Source organism: Lepidochelys olivacea (genome assembly GCF_965140295.1).
Source record: "Lepidochelys olivacea isolate rLepOli2 genome assembly, chromosome: 24".
Taxonomy (NCBI): domain Eukaryota; kingdom Metazoa; phylum Chordata; order Testudines; family Cheloniidae; genus Lepidochelys; species Lepidochelys olivacea.
Window position 1 is genome coordinate 9,186,940 of NC_140434.1, and position 21,420 is coordinate 9,208,359.

Consider the following 21,420-nt stretch of genomic DNA (forward strand, 5'->3'; position numbering starts at 1 on the left):
TGGCTTGTGGGGAGCCCCGTCTGTAGAAGATTACACAGCAGACCTCAAACAGCTCAATGAGAGAGACCACAGGGAGTGCTGAGCTCCCATCCTAGCTTTTGTAGAGCAAGGGGCTGGCAGCCAGGACTCCTGGGTCCTATTCTCAGCTGTGGCATTAGAGGTTAGAGCAAGGGTTCTGGCAGCCGGGACTACTGGGCTCTATCCCCAGTTCAGGAGAGGAATGGCATCTCGTGAGTAAAGCAGGGTTGCAGGTGGCCTGGGAGTCAGGACTCCTGGGTTCTATTCTCAGCTGTGGGAGGGGAGTGGGGTCTACTGGTCAGAGCAGAGGGAGCTGTGACTCCGGAGATCTGGCTTCTATTCCTTGCTCTGCCTGTGATAAACCATCTGACCTTGGGCAAGTCTCTGCCCCCTCTGGGCCTCAGTTTCCCTCCCCGGTCCAATGAGCACAGTGGCACTTGGTGTCTCCGGGGAGCGGTGAGGCTTGGCGAGTTCGGAGCAGTCTGGCGCAGGGGGAAAGCTCGCTGCCAGTACGCAGCATCGTGGGCAAGAGAGCAACGGAGTCCTAGAAACAGCACCAGGGTGCCCATGATGCTACAAGAGCAATGTGAGGGCAGCTGCCTTGGACCCTTTCCTGTCCCGCCGCACAGCCCGGCTCACTCCATCGGCCTTAGTTCTTGAGACGAGGGGATTTTCCTGCTGGATGGAGATGAACATTTCCACTGCCGTGTTTATTGACGATTCCAAGCTGCCGGCGCCCCACCACCACCCCGCGCACCGACGCAGGTAAGTGCCACCTGCCTGGCACGCCAGCTCCCTCCTTGCCGCTTTTAAATGCCAGCTGCAAAGCCTTTCGCCGTGGCTGCCGGGTTCTCCCAGCCAGGCCGCTCGCCACTGATGTCCAGCCCGAGCTGTAAATCAAGTTTGAAGGGAAACGTGCCTCTCCTTGGAATCGCCTGGCGTAAAGCTCAGGCTGCCACCACAGCCGGCCATGGCACGGGGAAGGGCACAGAGCCAAAGCCCGGAGTCTGCCTGTGAGAGGCCAAGACGCTGCTGATGGCAAGTGCAGGTCACCGGGTTGGCGGCAGCCCGGGAGAGCAGTGGCAGCGTAGAAGGCACGGTTCCTGTTAGCCGATTCCCCTCTCTGCAATCCAGGGCAAACCCTCCGCTCAGGCAAGGCCTGAAAGCAGCTCTTTGGGTAGCCCCCGTGCAATGAGTTTGTGGGTTCTCGGCCCAGATCCTAGCCAGTTGGCATTCAAGTCACAGATGCCATTGGTGCGGCTACCTCCCCTTATCGGCAGCGGGGAGGGATGTTGCCCCTTTGATCCCAGCAGTTTGCCAATATCTGGAGTCTGGCTGGGCTGTTTCCAGTAGGAGGAGAATTGGAGGCTGTGAGCAGAGATAGTCTTTGGTGCAATCTGGATTATTTACAGAGGGTGGGCACAGAATCCTGTCCCCCTGAACACAGGAGAAACGAACAACAGCAGGGAGTCTCCTTGTTCTGAAGTCCTCAGGTCTGCTCCTCCGGCAGCTCTTTGCCCAAGAAACCCCGCCTGTCTGCTTCCTCTCAAGGTCACACAACTGCTTCCCCTGGTTTATAGCAACCAACACACACAGGCTGTGTCCCACCTCCTCACCCCTGGCCTCTAGACCCAGAGAAACCCTTCAGCCCACAGGGCTCAGCTCTGACCTACCATGTCCCTTGGGGGGCTGTCTCCATTGTGTGGAGCTCTTGCTGCTACCCATCATTGGCAACCTAGTCAAACGTGAGCCTGGCTCCCCGGGGTTTATCTACATTCTCACGGCGAAGCGTGTGGATGGAGACACACTACAACAGGGAAGAAGTCTGTACCGAGGCACTGGGCCGAGCCAGCAATGTGTGGTCTGAGGACACACAGGAAAGTGCCTGAGGGCTTTTTGTGTGAAGGGCGGGGTGGGCTTAAACCCATCTCAGTGCCCACATCAGACCTCCAGTGTAGACGTGCCCAAAGGGGCTTAGTTGTTCCTTCCTTTGAGACTGAAAGAGAGTCTGAGATTGCCTCTGGATCAGAGAGTCCCCTGGTGGGGCAGCCCTCAGCCAGGCACCTAAACCCCATTGAAATGCATTTAGGTGCCTAATTCCGCTGGGCTCCTTTAAAAATTCCAACCTAAAGCTAGAGTTTAACAAGGCTATAAACCCTCAAGCTTCAGGGCAGGACCCCCACCTCTGACTGCCGGGGTCAGGAGGGGACGTTACCTGGGGGCAAGTTCAACCATCGTGGCAGGGATTCTTATATGTCCCTTTGCAGCAGCTGTTGTCAGCCATTGTGGGAGATGGATTCGCAAGCTAAACTGGCCCACAGGTCTCATCTGGTGTGTTAGGTTGGGGGATGCGGAGCTAGAGGGATCCATTGGTTTGATTCTGGCTATTCCTGTGACTGTGAGATGGAGCTGCTGAGATTTCTTCCCATCAGAAAAGCTTTTTCAAGCAAGGCAAAGCTGCTTTTCAAAGGGGACAAACATATTCTGGGGGAAGGTTCCGTTTTTCATGAAAATGAAACGTTTCCCGTTGATTTGAATCACAAAGGGAAATTTTCAGGGATTTGTTCGTTTGGGTTTTTTTGGGGGGAATCTGTCCCATTTCTTCCTTTTCCTCCCCTTTTTTCCAGTGTGGGGGGAGGAGAAGGCGAGAGAGGGATGGGTGGTCACCCCCTATGCCCCTCCTACTCCTCCTGCCCCCAAAAGAAGAAATTATTTCATTTTGATTTGACAAAAAATTAAAAATTCCCAAGGAAAGTTTTTAACATATGATTTTCCCCATCTTTTTTGAATGTTTTCCCCAGAAAATATCTTCCAGCCAACCCTTTGGTAAGCACATCAGACCTCCAGTGTAGACGTACCCAGAGGGGCTTAGTTGTTCCTTCCTTTGAGACTGAAAGAGAGTCTGGGATTGCCAGATTCGCGAATCAGGATCCCCAAATCATGAGATTGGCTCAGAAATCGTGAGATTCTTTATATATATAAATATATAGAAACACTGGAGAGACAATATAGGTAAGATACTATCTTTTATTGGACCAACCTCACCTACCTTGTCGCTCTCTCATATCCCGGGACCAATACGGCTACAGCAACACTGCACACATATAAATATTGGGTTATTTTTTATTTGCCTTCTCTTTTCTGAGCCTTCTGGTCACACCCAAGGCATGTTTTCAAGATCTTCTCTGCCACCACAAGAGCTGGAGACTTGGATTTTTAAAAAACAATTTTAGCGTCTCACCCCATGCCTCAGTTTCCCCATCTGACGCGTGGAGCCAATGATACTAACTTCCTTTATAAAGTGCTTTGTGCTCGACTGGTGAAATGCACTAGGTAAAAATGAGGGATTATCATTAGACTGGCCCTGGTCACCATGGTAAAGCTGCAAAGGAAAGCTGGGGTTCCCACCTGCCTCTGGGTACTGGGGGCTTCAGAAACACACTGCAGATCACGAGACTTGGCAATGCTGAGCCAGGCTGCTGAGGGCAAAGAGCTGGCCATGGAGTTCCCTGGCAGCAGCAACGTTCAAGTGTCTCTGTTGTTCTCAAGGCCTCGGGAATTGAAGGGAAGTGGCTAATATCAAGAGCCCTTAACACACACGCGTTGCTAGATCCTGCAGTGTCACCCCCTCCCTTGCAGTTAAGCAACCGTGCCTGCCCGCAGCTACCTGCCATGGATTGGGAGAGCTGGGAGTTTTTTCTGGGGCAGGGCTGTCTTGAGCAAGCCCAGGCTTGGGAATGATACATCCACCCCCCGACTCACCCCTGCCCGCCCTCTGCCTAACCCTGCTTGCTCAATTTGTTGACACAGAAATGTGTAATAATTACAAGGGCCCAGGGGCTGGGAGGGCAGAATAACAGCAATCTGCCAGCCGCAGAACGGGGTGGGATGGCTCAGAATCCCTAAGGAAATGAGGCCGGATTGCTCACTCGGGCTGCTGGCTAAGCCGGCTTGCTGTTCTGTTTGGTGCAGGTTTTTATACCGTGGTATCTGAGCATTAAGCCCCAACACTGCGCCTCCATCATGCGTCGCTTGTTGTCTCATTCTCTGCTGCAGAAGGGGTGAGCGGCTGGGGGTTGACAAATACTCCTCACATTGTAAACACTGCACTGTCTTGTTGGCCCGCATTTATACTGGGTCTGGAACAATGGTCCATGACTGAAGCTCCTAGGCACTACTGTAATACACCTAATAAATAATGTACAGCGCCTGACACAATGGGGGCCAGGCGTGCAGCCGGAGCGCCCAGATGCTACCGTAATACACCTAATAACTAATATACAGCGCCTGGCACAATGGGCTCTGGTCCATGACTGAAGGTCTGAGGCACTGCCGTAATACACCTCCTAACTAATGTACAGCGCCTGGCACAATGGGCTCTGGTCCATGACTGAAGGTCTGAGGCACTGCCGTAATACACCTCCTAACTTATGTACAGCGCCTGGCACAATGGAGTCCAGCTCTGTGACTGTGGCTTCTGGGTGCCACCACAATACAAATAATAATCAAAGGCAGACTGGCTCATTTCACAGCTCTGGCTAGTCCGCCAGCCACGCCCCATGGAGATGCTCCCAATTTTTCCCAGGATGACAGAGGAATCGGGTCCGGTCTGGAGACAACTCTTCATCCAGGATGGAAGCCCCAGCGCCCTACGCAGCAGACAGGGCTAGACCCTCTGCACATGCGGGGTTTTTAAACTAATTTATTTGTGGGGACAAAGTGTCCACCGATGGGGCCTGTGATTGGTCACCTGAGTCATGTGGTTTTGTTTCTGCTCCCTCATTGGGTGACTGAGGATGTTTTTTTAATTAAGACTTCCTAGCTTGGTTCTTATATGGCCCCCCCCATCACCGTTGTATCTCGGCGGCCCCTCCCGCACGGGGATCAAAGCATGCGCTGGGCAAACTATCCTCTCAGTGCTCCCTGGGAGGGTCATTTTACATCCCTTTTACAGTGGGGGAAACTGAGGCACAGACCTGTCACCTTGCCACAGCCCTGAGCTTTGCACAGCTGTTTGCACCCATGGAACGTGTTGCCCTTCTGATTGGCAGCATTTCACCCCCACTGCGCAATAGGGAACCCAAGCAAGATGCAAGCAAAAGGGAACCAGGCCTGAGATTCAGTGAATGGAGCACAGAGACGTGAGCATTAGATTTCCAAAGGATCTCAGTGCCAGACCTTCAAGGCTTAACAGCCCCTAGTGGGGCCAGATTTTCCATAGTGCCCAGCAGCTACTGTAGGGACAGCTGTGATGTGAAGAACCCAACCCCAGACATCCTGCGTTCCTCTGAACAGCAGGTCATTTACAGCGATGCCTATGTAATTGGATGTTTTGCTAAAAGGTCTGCTCCAGGAACTACTTGGGGGCAGTTCTCTGTTATCCAGGAGGACAGATGAGTTAATCTGTGGAACTCCTTGCCAGGGGATGTTTTGAAAGTTGAGACTATATCAGGGTTCAAGAAAGAACAAGATAAATTCATAGGGAATAGGTTAGCCAGGATGGGCAGGGATGGTGTCCCTAGCCTCTGTTTGCCAGAAGCTGGGAATGGATCACTTGGTTATTACCTGTTCTGTTCATTCCCTCTGGGGCACCTGGCATTGGCCACTGTCGGGAGACAGGATACTGGGTTAGATGGACTTTGGTCTGTCCCAATATGGCCATTCTTATGTTCTTATGATCACAGCAGTCCCTTCTGGCATTCAAATCTATGACCCTATGAATACAGCAGCTGAGCTCTGCAGAAAGTCTGGCCCTAAATAATTTGCCCGATGTCAGGCTGGGAATCTGTAGCTTTGTTGTCTCCTTCAGCTCCCTTGTCTATCTGTTTGCAGTGTTACTGTAGCTAGGTTGGTCCCAGGGTCTGAGAGAGACAAGTTTGGGTAGAAAGAAAAGGAGTACTTGTGGCACCTTAGAGACTAACCAATTTATTTGAGCATGAGCTTTCGTGAGCTACAGCTCACTTCATCGGATGCATACCATGGAAACTGCAGCAGACTTTATATACACACAGAGAATATGAAACAATATCTCCTCCCACCCCACTGTCCTGCTGGTAATAGCTTATCTAAAGTGATCATCAGGTGGGTCATTTCCAGCACAAATCCAGGTTTTCTCACCCTCCACCCCCCCACACAAATTCACTCTCCTGCTGGTGATAGCCCATCCAAAGTGACAACTCTTTACACAATGTGCATGATAATCAAGTTGGGCCATTTCCTGCACAAATCCAGGTTCTCTCACCCCCCTCCCAAAAACCACACACACAAACTCACTATCCTGCTGGTAATAGCTCATCCAAGGTGACCACTCTCCCTACAATGTGCATGATAATCAAGGTAGGCCATCAAGGTTGGGTAGGTGACAGCTTTTATTGGACCAACTTCTGTTGGTGAGAGAGAAAAGCTTTCAGGCTCTACAGACTCTTCTTCAGGGTTGGGAGAGGTACTCAGCGCGTCGGAGCTAAGTACAAGGTGGAACAGAGTGTTAAGCGTAAGCAGTTAACACATGTTGCAAGAGACCCATCAAGGGGCCATGTGCAATTGACATCTCTGCCATGGTAGGCCAAAGGAGGGTCATAGATTCATAGATATCAAGGTCAGAAGGGACCACCATGATCATCTAGTCTGACCTCCTGCACAACGCAGGCCACAGAATCTCACCCGCCCACTCCTGCGAAAAACCTCTCACCTATGTCTGAGCTCAAAACTGAAGTCCTCAAATCATGGTTCGGGTCAGTGGGTTACAGATTGTTGGACTCTGAGATGTGACTCTGCCCAGGCCAGGATTTTTTAGTGGCCAGCGCCATTGTGAGTTTAAGCTCTGAGGCTCGCCTGGCGTCTCTTGTCTTAGCCTTTGGAAGCTCTTTGAGGCAGGGGCTGTGTTTGGTCTGTGTTGGCACAGTGCCCAGCCCAATGGGGGCCCAGGACTGGGCTGTAGCAGGAACTGGGCCCAGCTGTTCTGAGTCACCGTCCAGCATCAAGACCCTCCCTCCTTTCCCCAGCAGGCCCATCCAGCTCCTCTACAGGGGCACGGGGCCAAGGAAAACCAAGGCCGAAGGGCAGGGGGAGCTGCCCGGTGGGGAGATCTCAGCATTGCCAGCCGAGGGCGGCTGTGGCAGCCCCCCGTCACTCCAGATGTCATCCCACATTGCAGCGGAGGGAAGTACCAGTTGTTCAAAGAGACCTTCCCGAGATCTTATTCCTATGTTGACCCCAAGATCGGAGGTGGGACCTTGTCTTCCCAGAGCTCCCCATCCACATGTCCTCAAGGGGGCTGGAGAATTTGTTTGCAGAGGGTGGGAGGAGGGGAGAAGATCAAGGAAATCAACATCCACGGAGTAGTCCCCAAAGCCCAGCTTGGCGCCCACCCCCCCATCCTATCCCGCTTTGAGCTCATTAGTTCCAGCTGGCGCTTCCATTAGCACTGCTGGTAATTAGCGGGCCAGGGAAATCATGTGTGGCAGGCGTTGGATCCCACCGGGACCCCCGCATCCTAATCAACACAAAGTTTTTCTGAGTCAATAAATAAATAAGACAGGCGGATTATGATGCAGGCAGGCCCGGGGGTGGGGGAGTCTGAGCTGCTGGAGAGCGGGGGCGTGGTGGGGAATCAGGCAGTGGGAGCATGGTGGGGAGTTGGGGGGTCTGAGCAGCTGGGGGTGATGGTGGGGAACTGGGGGGATCTGAGTGGCTGGGGGGTCATGATAGGGAGTTGGGAGGTCTGAGCAGCTGGAAGACGAGCATGGTAGGGAGTTGGGGGTGGGGTCTGAGCAGCTGCGGGGAGGAGTGTCAGGCCTATCCAATCCCTTTGCCCTATTATGTGAGCTCTTGACTCTCTCCCACCAGCCCCCCAGGCAGGGCAGGGTCACATACCTCCCTCCCCCTCAGCCTGTTCCAGATCCCAGAGGGGGTTGCTCAGTCCTGGGCTCTGGGGTTCCTCCCCTTGCCTCAGGCAGGAGGTGGGGCCCAAGGGCGGGGGTCAGAAGGACAAGGATCCCTTCTGCCAGCTGCAATCCAGGTGAGCTGCCCTCAGAGATGGGGTCTTCAGAGATCATGGGGGCTTCCCACACCCCAACTCCAGTGATCTTCCCCATCTCTGTGGGCCTGGAACGTGGCTGACTGGGATTCATCTCTTTCTGATGGGCCCATCATCATAGTGTCTGGTCATTACATGAGCATGGGCCTGGTGCTCCCCCATGGCAGGGATTGAGAAGCTACTAGCTGGGAAAGATTCACCAGAAAGACTTTGGGGGTGGGATCTAGTGGTTAGAGCAGAGGGGCTGGGAGTCAGGATGCCTGGGTTCAATCCCAAGCTCTGGTAGGGAGTGGGGTGTAGTGACTGGGGGGTGGAGCGGTGGAGTCAGGACTCCTCCTGGGTTCTGTCCTCAGCTATGCAAGTGGAGTGTGATTTAGCTGTTATAGGAGGGGACAGAGAGCCAGGACTCCTGACTCTGGGTAGGCAGTGCAGCCTAGTAATTAGAGAGGGTGGTGGGATTGGGAGCCAGGACTCCTGGGTTCTATCCGCAGCTCTGGGCAGGCAGTGTGGTCTAGCTGTCAGAGCAAGGAGGAGGAAGCCCAGACGCTTGGGTTCTATGGCCATGTCCGGCCGGCCCTGACTCACTGGGCAAACCTCTCCCCTTCTCCAGGCTTCGGCTCCCCTTTGGTAAAAGGAGTTTGGTAAAAGGAGTGTTTGGTAAAACACTGACCTCCTGGGGCTGGCGGAGCGCCATCGATTGGCATGTGTAAGCCTGCAGGCCGAGTGTTACGTTACCCGGTCCAGTGCCACCAGCCGCTGCAGCTACTTCTGATCTCATCCCCGCCAGCAGGGAGCGCCCATGGGCAGGGGAGGGAGAAGACGGGGGTGTCTCAGATCCTGGAGCAGAGGCAACAGGGGTGTGAGGGAAGGGGGTGAGAGGGTCACCATCTCTGCAGCAGCCCCGTTCTCGAATCACCATTTTGCCGAACTAACAAGCAAAAGCTAATTGCTGGAATTAGAGGAGCCCTTTGCCTGGGAGGTTGCAGGGAACAGCAGCTTCATTTAGGAGGCCTTTCTGTCCTTTAACAGATGAGCCTGGGGGTGCTCATTTGCATCTCACTACCCAGAATGCCATGCTCTTCCTGCAGGCTCCTCCTGGTGCAGAGCTGCTCTGGAGAGGGGTGGCCTTGTGGTGGGAACCAAGTTATTGAGCAACCAGCTACAGCTCCTTTCAGTCAGGGATCTCAAAGCACAGTGAGCATTGATTTACAGTGCCTGGCTGTGTGGTTGGTGTCTTACTGAGGCCACTTAATGGGTGGGGAAACTGAGGCACGGGAGGAGCGTGTTTTGCCCAAGGTGCCACTGTAAATTAGAGGCCAGGCTGGGGATGGAACCCAGGAGTCCTGACTCCCAATCCCAGTGGCTCTAACTCTGTCTCTCCCCCCAGAGCTGGAGGATACAATCCAGGCATCCTGACTGCAGTCTACCCATTCCTATGTCCAAAAGCAGTCTCTAATTGCTAGGGCCTCCGTTTTGGGGCACCCAACTGGGGACCCCCAAGGGCCTGCAGCGCTCAGTGGGATGCTTGAGGCCATATTCTCACGGGCACTCAGCATCGGATGTGCCCCTGTTAGGAGCCCTGGGCCCGAGTCCCTGCAGCTCCCACTGACTTTGCTTGGAAGTAGGGTAACCCAGCATCCCCGCTCCCTGACGCCGGCCACTCGTGCCAGCGAGGCCTGGTTAGTATTTTGATCAATAAAACTTGTTTTATTTCTTCCAAACCAAAATTGTTGGGTGTAAATCATCAGGCTGCGGCTACGGGTTAGTAGGTGGGCTTACCAGGGCTTAGATCCCAGCTTGGTGCCCTTTCTCTGCTCTCCTGGACAGAAAGACACAAAGAATTATGATGTGGGGGGCACAGAACCCCTGGCACCAGGGTGGGGGGAAGAGAATGGGAGATGCTGGTATGGGGAGGTACAGAGAACCTGCTGTAGAGGATGGCACACACAGGAGATGGAGAGATGCAGGGGGCCCCCTGTGAATGCAGTGAGCTCAGCCAACAGATGCTATAAAGCATGTAAACCCCCAGTGATATTAATATCACCCCTCAACCCGCAGATCTCACAGCATTTTACAAAGCAGGGTGGTTTTCAGCCATTGTATAGATGGGGAAACTGAGGCACAAAGCAGGGAAGCGACTTGCCCAAGGCCACCCAGTGGCAGACCCGAGACTAGCATCCAGGTCTCCTGATTCCCAGTCCAGTGCACTATCCACTAACCGCCCTAATTTGAGTGTAAATCATTAGGGGCCTGATTCAAAGCCCACCACAGTCAATGGGATAGACTGGCCTGGACTTTAGTAGGGTTTGGATCAGACCCTAGAGCTAGAAAGCAAAACAGACTGAAACAGAAAGTGAACAGAGAACCGGTGCCGGCTGAGGGGAGTGCAAAAAGTGAACCCACAAGCGGGAAGGAAATCGGCCAGTTCAGAGTCTGTCTGAACAACCCCAGAGTGATCGGTTATAGGAAATGTGGGATAGACTATTTTTATCTTGGCACTTTTCTCCCTCTTACATTATTAGTGTTCTTAGGTTTGTTACAGTAGGGCCACACTGTCTCGGGTGCTGCACAGACACAGAATAATCGAGATCAGGGCCCCACTGTGTCGGGTGCTGCACAGACAGAGAATAGTCGAGATCAGGGCCCATTGTGTCGGGTGCTGCACAGACAGAGAATAGCCGAGATCAGGGCCCATTGTGCCGGGTGCTGCACAGACAGAGAATAGCCGAGATCAGGGCCCATTGTGTCGGGTGCTGCACAGGTTCAGATCTATCTATCCTTGCAGATGAGTACGCACACATGGCAGCAGCAGGCCTTTAAAGTCGCAGCGACAACCACACAATCATAAAAAATGGCTGATCTTTTTTAAACTTTCTTCTCACTTCAAAATCCCAGCATCTTAGGCTGCTGTGTTGCTAATTACACCGGCACTTTCTACCCAGGCAAACGGAGCAATAAAAACACACAACTATAAACACACTCACACACAAAATCCAAATGTATTCATCATCTTCGTGCTTTCTGATTTTAAGAGAGATCAGGAAAACGGTGGCATGGTTTAAGATCTTCTGAATGAAAATAATTTCTTCCTAGATTTATTTATTGGCAGGGGCATGCACAGGAATTTAAATTTGATTGCTTTTAGAGGGGTATGTTCTGTGCCCTGCCGCAGCCCCAGGGGCTGGAGGAGCCCGCTCTCGCCACCATGGCCCCAGGGCTGGAGGAGTTCTGGGCCCCCGCTGATTCTTGGGGGGACCCAGGCCCCTGCTTGGCCCCCCCCCTTTGTGCAGGCCCCTGTTTATCGGGGGCAGGAGCGTCACATATTTTTATTTATTCAATTCCTCCCCCCACCCGCCCCCGTTACTGATGCTACACTTTAAAAAAAAAAGAGATAGAGAGAGAAATAATTGGCTAATTAGCACCCAAATGCTTCTTGGAGTGACAGATGTTTTACTTAGCACAAGATTTGTTGTGTGTTTATTCCCCACACCCTCAAGTGCACCATTTGTGGCCTCCCGTCGTGTGGCACTAAACCGGGACTCCTCTGTGCACCAGGAAGAGCTGTGCTAGAAGAACACGTTCTAGCCATGCATTTCCTTGCTACCTGGGCAGGTGTCTCTCTGCAGAAGAGCTTGGGCAGTGCCAACATCTTGCCAAGCCAGCCCAGGCCAGCTTTGCAGTCTTGTCCTTTTAAAGCAGCGTGGGGGAGGGCGGGGGGGGGGCTGGGTTTCCACACACTCTCTGCTGCTTGCCCATTTCTCTGCGGAGATAATGAGTCCTCCCACAAGTTGTTTTCTGGCTAGCACAGCCTCAAGTCTAACTTGGGGTAGAAAGTGTGGGTGTGGGTGTTTGCACACGCATCAGGGAGAGAGAGAGAGAGTGTGTCTTCACTACAACCATGTTTACACTAGGAAGCAGGTGTGGTTTTAACGTGTTAGTTGGTGTGTATTAACTAACACATGTTAGCAAACATGAATTAACTAATGTGGCAGCTGATCTGTGTTCATTAGCATGTGTTAGCTGGCATGTATTATCTAACACACATTACCTGGCATGTATTAACTAGCATGTTAGCTGGCATGTATTAACATTATCTGACATGCATTAACTAACGTTAACTGGCGTGTATTAATTAACACATTAGCGGACGTATATTAACATGTGATCTGACATGCATGAACTAACATGTGTTAGCTGGCACGTATTAATTAACACACGGTAGCTGGGATGTATTAGCTAACACATGTCAGCTGGCATGTATTAATTAACACACGGTAGCTGGGATGTATTAGCTAACACATGTCAGCTGGCATGTATTTACTAACATGTGTTAGCTGGTCTGTATTAACTCACATGTTAGCTGACATATATTAGCCAACGCATGTTACAATCCTAACCCCACCGAAGTCAATGGCAAACCTCACCTGTACTCATTGGAGCCAGGATTTTAGCCCCAGGGCAGAGAAGACAAGCCGGAGCTTTAACAAGTTAGCTGGTCGGGCTACACTGTAGGCTCCCCTCTAGGGCTGGCTCCAAGTGGCTTAAGACATGTTAAAATACACACTGCCCTGTCTACACTTGGGTTTTAACATGGGTCCAAACACCCCGTTTCCCAGTGAAGACAAGGCCCTGGGATAAAAGCTTTTCAAAACCTGGGTCAATAGCCTAGGGCACCCGGGGAGAATGCATTTCACACATGTTTGTGGACTGGCATTGACCCTGACGCAGCTGGGCCATCGCTGAGCGGCTCCAGGAGTCCCAGCCACTCCCCGGGGGCTCAGCACCGCTGGGGGACAAACCCGCACAGAAGGGCTGGCGGGAACGGGGCAATCTCGCCCGCAAAACCGACGGAAAGGGGGTTTCGCTTCCCTCGGGCCCTCGGCCTGGATGGGCAGCTCGACGGCTCCGACGCCCCGTTGGAGGGGAAACGTCCCCCTTTCTCTCGCACTGGGGACAAGAGGAAATTCCGAAACGGTGGAATATTGCCGGGGAGCAGAAACGTGGCGCTTCTGGGGCGAGGGAGAACTTTTCACGGGGCTGCACCGAAGGCCAACACCTCCTGGCCCCCTTTCGATCCTCCCTGGCCCCTCTTTCCTCTCCTCCCTTCTTCTCCTCGGGTCTTTTCCTCCCCCTCCTCTGATCCCTTCTCCTCCCTTTCCTCCCCCTCGGGGCCATGGGCACCACCCTGGGGACGGGCCTACAGCCCGGGCTCGCTCCCCCTGGCTTCCCCCTTCCCTCTCCCCGCCGGCTGCCGGGGAGCGGCGCTGGCTGCTGCCAAGGCCGGGAGCAGGGGGAGGACTCTGGGCTGGGCCGGGGGAGGGGAGCGGCAAGGGCTGCGCGGAGATTGGCGCTGGCTGCCGGGGGAGGGCCGGCTGGGCGTTGAGCGGCGAGCCCGTGGCAGGCAGGGCTTTGTTATCCCCCGCCTCGGCCGTCGGGGCGCAGGGCCGGATTATAACTCGGCTGCGGGGCGCCAGCTCCCCGCACGCCAGGGGATCGGGCCCCGGACGGGGCGGCCTCAACCGGGGCTGCAGGGATCGGAGGTAAGAGCCGCGGCGGGGGGCTGCTTCCCTGCCAGGATCGGGAGTCGGGGGCTGGGGTCGTGCAAGGAGCCAGCCCCGGCTGCCTGTGCCCGGGGCTGAGCGGAGCCTGCCCTGCCCGGGGCGGGGGGGTGTCCGGAGTTAGCGATTTGACTTGCTCCGTGGCGTGAAACTTCTCCCAAAGGCGGGGGGGGGGGGCGGCGATCGGAGCCGGGGGGGTTCAGCCTGGATGTGTGTTTGTGTGTCTCTGTTCTGCAAATGGGGGGAGGCAACCCACCTGGGCGGGGAGGTGCGCGCGTTGACACTGCAAACGGAAGCCCCTGTTTGTCTTGGGGGTGGGGGGCAGCAATGGGGGGGCGAGGACACGGGAGGGGGGAGTAATTGCATGGGGGAGGGGGGATTGCTTGGCAAGCGGCTCGCATCCTGTGTCCAAGAAGTCTTGTTTGGAAACCAGTGGGTTGCAGCCAAGGCTCACACAGCTGGGAGGCTGTCTCTGAGCCGAGCTCTTGGGGGGGCGGCAGGGGGGGAGATTGAGCGGCTGCTGCTGGCCTGGAAATCTGCCCCCTGCTGGAGGTGGCTTCTCACCTGCTCCTAGAGCGGGGGGTGCCGGGGGTGGTGGTGGTGGTGGTGCCGGAGCGCTGGCTGGGTCGGCAGGGTGCACCCCTCTTTCCCCCCAGGATGCTTAGGCGACGCCGGGCGTGCGGGTCCGTGATCCCGGGGGTCCCACGGGAGTTGGCGAGCCCACCGGCCGGGCAAAGGGGACCCGGCACTTTGCATCACCAAGGACTAAAGCCAGCGCTAGGGGGGCTGTTGTAGGAGACGGTGCGTTTATAGGGGACAGACTCCCTCCCCCCCAAACAAGCTGTCAGGGGTACCCCGCTTCGCCCAGGGCTGCCCCCCCCCCCCAATCCCTTCCCGACACAAATACAGACAACCCTGGTGAATTGTGGTGACTGCACGTTTCCCCAGCACCAGGAGCGGCGGCGAGCCGCGTGTGCAGAAGCCCGGCTCGCAGGCAGGGAGGCTGGCTGGAAAGTTTGCAGTTTATTCATTATTTTTATGCCCCGGGTGTTGCCGTTCAGCACGGTAGCGTGGGGGCGAAAAGAGCCCCGGGGGCCCCCCGATATGGGGCGGAGGGGTGAGGGGAATTCAATCCCCCTCCTGTTTTGCAAGCGCAAGTTTATTTTAATCCGCTGCCCTGGCTCGGACCCCTGCCCGTTTGGGCAGCTAGCGAGGCTCGGCGTGGTCTGCGAGCCAGGCTGCTGCAGTGGACAGAGCCATCTGGGTGTCCGTGTTCTCCCCCCCCCCCCAAACCGGGGATCTGGCACCCCGGGGATTGCAGGGTGGCTGCTGCTGGAAGGGGCAGGGGGCTCAGTGAAATTCATTCGGGGTCCGATGGCTGCTTTGGAAACCTTGGAAGGAGAAATTCCTTTAGTGCCCTGTTCTCATTGGTCTCAATCGGGGAGGGGAATGGGGGGGCGGGGAGATGGTATTTTGGGGGATCCTGAAATCAACGGTGGAACTGACTCTTTCCCTCCCGCTAAATGCCAGGATCATGGATTTGCTCCCAGATTGCAACCCAGTGGCACAATAAAACTCCTGTCTCCGCAGGCTCAGATTTAATTTCAGATCCTCTGAATGGTGCATGTGGAAATCCGTCCTGGAAAAACAAAAACAATCTCTTCTGGTTTTTTTAACCCTTTCCAACCGCTCCTTCCCCTCCCGCCCGCTGCCACACTAGTGTTGGCAGCTGGGCGTCGGGGAGGACGACACCTGTGACATTGCCTGTGAGGCCTGGAAAGGAGTCAACTCTTTGCACGAAGGGCCCTGCGTGTTGTGTCAGAGGCGAGGGCTGGAACAGATCCTCACTCGTTTCCTTAATAACTTGGTGGCGGCAGGTTGCAGTGTCGGATTCGGAAGCTGTTCTCCGCCGATAATGCCATGCCTGGCACACCGAGGGGGAGCGAGATTCCTTGGGACTGCATTTGTACAGCGCCGTGCGCGTCCAGCCTCGGTTACTCCTGTTTAAGAGGAATGGGCTCTAACGCGAGAAGGAAAGCGGAAGCTCCCATCATGGGGCTGCTTCCGATGGGGCAGTCAGACTGAATCAGGCTCCTTGAGCTCCTGAGCCCCGGGTGTCACACTCTCTTCTCCAGTCCCTCATGCTACGCCCCAGGTTTGGCCCGTGAGGTGTAAACAAAAGCATTGTGTAGGTTTCACTGTGATGCACGAGGCTGTAATTGTGGTTATTTGCTATCTGGATTATGGTAGCGTGTGAGAGCCTGCAGACATGGACCAGGACTCTGCTGTGCCAGGCGCTGTACATTTTTATTGCTATTAGGTGGATTATGGTATCATTTAGGAGCCCCAGATAGGGACCGGATCCCCATTGTCCCAGAGACTGTACAGACATTTGCTCAGCAACTGGAAAGGTGTGAAAAAAGTTCACGCAGTCCGAGTTCCATGGTTTTTAGAGCCACCAATTAGCAGCTCCTCAAGCATTCAGTCTTCCAATCAGGGGGAGCTGCGACACCATGTGATTCAGAGGTGCCCAACTGCACACCTCAGATGGCAGAAGGGAACCATCTGAAAGCAAGGCTGGCGGCCAAAACCAATTTGTCCAAAGTGATTTGCTGACGAAGAGCAACCCGGGAGCTCAGAGAGGGCAGAAATTCATGGCTAGAGCTCTGCGGGGGTGGGCATTCCCTTTCACGAAGGCGTGAGATGCTGAAAGGGGTTTTTTGTTCCAAATCTTCCAATGGAATATAGTGGGTAGGATGCAAGCTGGAACTCAGGATGCCTGGGTTTTAAGCCTGGCTTTACCACTAGCCTGCTGGATGATTTTAGATCAGTTGTGTCCCATTTCTGTGCCTCAGTTTCTCCCCCTGCTCTTTATCTCTTCAGACTGTGAGCTCTTTGGGGGCAGGGACTGTCTCTGCCCCTATGTCTGTGCAGCACCAGACACAATGGGGCCCTACTTTCAGTTTGGGTGTCTAAGCACTGCTCTCTTACATGTAATAGCCCATATTATTCCTAATGGAAAGTTAGAGTGACTCTGAGGTGTTTTGCACCATGTCAGTAGGAAGCAGGTTATGCTGTGACTGCGAATCATATTACATGGATCCCAAATCCCATTAGCCTGTGGAGGTATGAAATGTATTCTAGGAGACACCAGAGAGAGGAGCATTATGTCTTGTTATGAACTGGTGGAGAGACTGCCCTCTGCTGGATAGAATGGGAATGCCTCGACTGCGTGTCATTGGCCCTGTACTGCTCACGTTAGAGCTGCTATGGAGCATCAGTGGGAGCTTAGCTTGAGTGTCAGGACCCTCTAGATCTTGATCTGTTGGGAGCCCAAGGAACAACTTAGGGGGTGAGGTGTGGGGAGGGAGAAGTCGCTCCCTTCTGTGGCAAAGCTCTGAGGCTGCAGTAACTTTGTGGAGTTACCGCTGGTGGTGGGGCATAAGGGGCTGGGAAATCATGGCGCCCCGGGTGCGTGCGTGTATGTATATGTGATCCCTCCCCATCCAGGTGGGCAAGAGTGGGGAGGAGATCTGCTTCCTATGCCCCACACATTCCACCCCCTACCCTGCCCCCTGCCCGGACGCAGACGGATCCCAGCACAGACCTGCCGTGGGGCTGCGGATCCCTGGCCAGGGTGACGCCTAATTCCTGCTGTAGTGTAGGCACCATGCTGCCCCCCTGCCCTCTGTTGCTGAAGGGCTGGGAGGTGCAGCGTGGGTTGGCGTGGCGTTGGCAGGATGAGAGCCGGCTGAGTCCTAGGGACGCAGCCCCGGATTCCGGCTCTTGCATTGTGGCTCTCTGCAGGGATCTCTCTCTCACACTGGAAATTCAGGACGTGGAGCCGCTCCCGCCCCTCCCCCAACCTCCCTTTAGTTATTATGAACAATAAAAGATGGGAAGAGGCTCTGGAGGAGCAGGTGAGGGGCTGGGGGTGCCCTTCCAGCCCTGATCAGAGCCAGCCAGTGTATGGGGGGCAGGGATTCTCCCCCCTCCGGCCCTCTAAGATCACAGCTCCTGGTGTATTCAGGCCAGGGGTGGGGAGCTGGAAATATCCCCTCCCTGCCCCCTGAGCCCGTCAGGGATTACAACCGGACGTGGGGATTGGCTGAGAGACCCCCTGAGACTCACTCTGTCTTGCCAGCCCCATCTTCCTGTTAGGGGGGCTGTTCAATCTCTTGATTGGCAATTAGAGCTGTGGAAATCAGCTGTTATTAGACTAGAACAAGCTGGTTTAACAGCCCTCCCCCCATCTCTGAAGTTGGGGTGACTGCCGGTTTGGCAGCCCTGGAGACTCTCACTCCACCAATCAGGGACAGCTGAGGAAGCATCTCTCTCCCACTCTCTTTGCCCTGCCCTGAAGGCACCAACTCTCTAGAGGGGAGTCAGGCTTGTGATCGTGACCCATTCTGCCCTGGGCCTTTCACCAAGGAGACCAGTGAATGCCAAGCAGGGTGGCGTCAGTTGCCATCCGCCTGGCCACGCGGCTCATTGGGCCTGGGACTGAGACCCAGCAAACTCGTTTCACGCAGAGGGGTGCAGAACAGCGCCCTCTCTTGGAGGCTGAGGGACGCTGCATCTCCCACGCTCAGGCCAGCCAGTTCTCCCTGGCCCCTGGGGCAGAATCTCTCTGCCGCATTTGGGGCCTGCACCCTGGCAGGATGGGGTGACACAGCCATGTGTGGATGGACATGCCTGGTAACGACTGATTTCCCCAGCGCTCTGGTCCCGTGATTGCCTCTTCACCAGGATCACAAACAGCAGCACGGGCCCTGGGGCCATCTCCTTAGCCTGCATCCCAGAGCCCTTTGTACAGCCGAACGCTCCCTGGCTTAGTGTATAGGAGCCTTTGGCATAAGCTCTGAGCCCTTCCTGCTCCAGGGAAGGGAATTCAGTTCTCCTGTGCAAATCCCCCTCCTCCACCCCTTTGTGGTTTCCATTAGAAACAGCATTTTTCTTCACTTCCTGTCCCAAATGGGCAGGCGAGGAACCATTGGGACAGATCTGGGGGAGGAAAGGGGGATGTGATGCAGTGCAGCAGCTGAGGCACTGGACTCCTCGGTTCTGTTCCTAGTCTTGACCAGCCTAGTGACCCCAGGGAAGTCATTCCCCATGCCTCAGTTTCCCCACCTGTGAAAAGAACATAATGATACTTACCCGCCCATGTAAAGCATTTAGAGATGGCTGGAAGGATGAAAAATGTCCCCCCTGAGAGCTGTTAGCACTGTGGGTGTTTTAAGGGTTAAGCAGTGGTGGTGCTCCACCCCAGAAGTGGCTGCGCATCAGTGAGAGAGGAACTGACTCCTGGACTGTGAGCAGTTTTATGAAACACTGCTCATTGTACAGGTGGGGCCGTATGCTGCCCTGTCATTGTCGGGCCCCCGTGGGGCTGGGGCTGCGTGTGCTGGTTTGTTTTTGTCGGGTGTGCTTGTTTTTGGGTGCGCCACAAGGGGCCTTTCCCTGGGGACAGGCTATCCCATGGCTGCAGGGTTTCTTGCAGCTGTTGCAGATCCACCTGGCCCAGTATAGCCAGTGACCGGAATCAGCTGCAGGGTTTCTTGCTTTGACGCAGCTGATTGTGGTCACTGGCTATACTGGGCTATACTAAATGTGATCCCACCTGGTAATTCTCTGTGTATGCTGGTTTGTAATGATCGGGTTGCTCCTGGGCCATCGGGCCATGCATGCTGGTTTGTTATTGTAGGGTCTCTTATGAGTGCCGATTACCAGCATGCTAACAAAACAGCGAGGTGTGCTGGGACGCCACAAACCCAGGTCCTCACTCTCCTGCGGAGGTCGGGGTGTTTGTCTCTCCCCCTCCTCCCGGCCCCGAGATAACTGCAGCTCCTAGCCCAAGGAGACACAGGAGAGATCGACCCACTGTCCTCCCACATTCACCAGGTGACAGAGCTTTGGTCAATAACCGGGCTTGGCCTTTCCTCCCCCAGGGCGTCCATTGTGAGATCAAATCCCATGCCCCGCTTGGAGCTCAAGGATGGAAAGAGCCGAGCAGAGATTTCCATTCACAAGAGGCGCCCTCTCTTGTTCCTCTGGAAAACTATGGGTTGGTTCCTCCGCTTGGGGCCCTGGCACAAGATCCATCATCTATTTTTATTTCTAATATATATATATATATATATATAATATATTTCCTTCGGCTGTTAATTATAGCCCGCGTGCCTCAGGCTGCAAACAGAGCACCCTGACATGATTCCTCCTCTCTGTCTTTTGTTTACGTGCTGGTTTGTTATTGTAGGGTCTCAGGTGACTGCTGGGCCACATGCTTGAGAATTTTAGCATGGAGTGGCGCTGGTAACGCTGGACTCTCTGTGTTGCTTTGATTCTGTGGGGTCACCGGTGACTGCTTTGCTGTACACACCAGCTTTATAACTATTATTATTCTTATTTATTAGATGTATTATGGTAGCAATTAGGAGCCCCAGTCAGGGACCAGGACCCTATTGTGCTAGGTGCTGTACATTTGTATTGAAATTAGGTGTATTATGGTAGCTCCCAGGCACTCCCAGGACCACTGGACACTCTCCTTTTTATTGCTATTAGATGTATTATGATAATGTCTAGGAGCTCCTGTCCTGGACCCGTATCCCAGTGTGCTAGGCGCTGTACATTATTTATATGGAGTATTACAGTAGCTCATAGGAGCCCCAGTCCTGGACCAGAACCTTGTGGCGCTAGGTGCTGTACACACACAGAACAAAGAGATAGTCCTTGCTCCAAAGAGCCTCCAGTTGAGATCTGCACTGAGCGGCTGGAGCTCTCTATAACAGTTGTTGGGTGACTCCGAGGCGCCGGGCTGCGCCTCCTTCTTTATTGTTGCAGGGTCTCTCTAGCACTCTGCAGCACCCGCTGGCTTTATTATTGTAGGGCCTCTTGCAAATGCTGGCTGGGGCAACCAAGAGTTATCGTTTGACCCTGAGGCGCTGGTTTGTTAGTGCAGGGGGGGCTGGGGAATGCTGGCCCGCATGCACTGTGTCTTGTCCTGCAGCCAGTTGTTCGTTATTGTAGGGTCTTCGGTGCGCTCGGGGCAAATCCGGTCGCTGGGAGGTTTGCCTGAAGAACGCCCTTGGCGTTTGGCTCGGTTTTCGCATCTCCAGCCCTGTGACGAGCGCTGGGGCAGCTGCTCTTTGCCACTACGTCCCTGAGCTGTGGGGCAGAGAAACGCAGGGGGAAATGGAGCAACATTTGGGCTATGTGGGTCTGGTGCCTCGCACCGTGTGCAGGTAGCTCTACTGCAACATTACTGCCAAGCTCTGTGCATGCTGCCTTGACACGGTAGGGTACTCGCGTGGGCCTGGGGCTGTGGTGCCCGTTTGTTATTGTAGGGCCTCTCGTGGGCCGTGGGGCTATGATGCTGCTTTGTTATGGTAGGGTCGCTACCCACCGCACACCCGCTTCGCAGCAGTGTCAGGAGCTGCACGTCGTGCAGGGGGCAGCGTGGCCCAACCCCACTGAGCTATTGCCCTGCTGCACTCAGGCACCACCTGCAGACTGGGATGTTATGACCAGCATGATCCTGGCTTGCAAAAAATAAAGGACCAGAATTGTCTTGGCATGTTTAAGCTTTTAAATGAACAAAAGTTGCCTCTGATGAGCCCCTACCCTGCTCTCCGTTGCTTGCCAAGTCGCTGCTTTGCTCCATTTCTGGTATTTACAAGCCTTTAAAACCAACCCCAAATTAAAATAAGTGAATTGATTATTTCCCCCAGCCCTGATTACTGGCTGCAGCGGCTGGAATCGCTCCTACTAATGCTGCCGCTTCGGCTTTCACAAACAGCGTATAAATAAAGA

The 21,420-nt window shown here is 54.5% G+C and overlaps 1 protein-coding gene across 2 annotated transcripts in view; it reads left to right on the plus strand.

Annotated features, from left to right (window-relative positions):
• Positions 1-13,437: 13,437 nt before the first annotated feature.
• The window catches only part of SEMA6C (semaphorin 6C), a 94,109-nt gene continuing 86,126 nt past the window's right edge, over positions 13,438-21,420 (plus strand). The window contains exon 1 of one of the 2 annotated variants that reach the window (XM_084613868.1): positions 13,438-13,593. The gene's annotated coding sequence lies outside the window, so the exon portion shown is untranslated. The remainder of the gene's footprint in view (positions 13,594-21,420) is intronic. The other variant, XM_084613869.1, reaches the window with a different exon arrangement.